The following is an 846-nucleotide window of genomic DNA, read 5'->3' as shown; positions in this document are numbered from 1 at the left end:
GGGGGGGGGAATGTATCAAAACTGGAGCAAACAGAATCTGGAGCAGTTGCCCATGGCAACCAATCAGCTTCTCCCTACAGTTTGCTCAGCTAAGATTTTAAAATGAGAGAGAGATGCTGATTGGCTGCAGTGCAAGTCTGCTCCAGTTTTGATAAATCCGCCGCCAATGAGTTTAGTTACTATCACACGCAGCTGTACAAGGATCACATCCCAAGACATCAAAAGCAAGAAAAGCTGTACAAAGAAAATCCCAGAGAACACCGACTCAGTAACATGCGTTTCTGTGTTGCAGACTTAGAAAAAGAGGGATGTGTGCTTTTTTTAGTGCATTAGAGTGCATTGGCAGCCCATTATTACTGAACAGGTTGGCTTAACATAATGCGCATTAACACGTGAGCTCCTCCTACGAGAGCTCATTTACCTGGCTGCCCTGGTATAGAAATCCCAAACAAGCATGCAGGTTACAAACCCAATCTGAAACCAGAACTTTAGATCTGCGTACTTGCTGCAAGTCGGTGACTTTCTTTTAAAGCCCAACTCCAGGCACAGGAAAGTAAAACTACCCCTGCAGTGGGGCTCCTTGTAGTGCAAAGGATAAATTCTTGTGACGTCAAGGGGTGTAGGGGTAATGAGTAATACCTTAGTCCTCGCCCCGCAGGCTCCTTCCATCTGTGCCACCGCGGCCTGAGAGCACATTAGAGAGGAGGCTTGGCAAGACCGGCCGCCCATGCAGTGGATATGTTTGAGAATTCATTGTTTGCATTACAAATGAGCCAGGAAATGAGGTTCCCAGATTTCCCATGATGCACTGCGTTAAGGTATATGTAAAGGCAAAACGTTTCAGTT

This window comes from Nanorana parkeri, unplaced genomic scaffold, assembly GCF_000935625.1.
Source record: "Nanorana parkeri isolate BGI_ZX_2015 unplaced genomic scaffold, ASM93562v1 scaffold237, whole genome shotgun sequence".
Taxonomy (NCBI): domain Eukaryota; kingdom Metazoa; phylum Chordata; class Amphibia; order Anura; family Dicroglossidae; genus Nanorana; species Nanorana parkeri.
Note: the sequence above shows the minus strand (reverse complement) of the source record.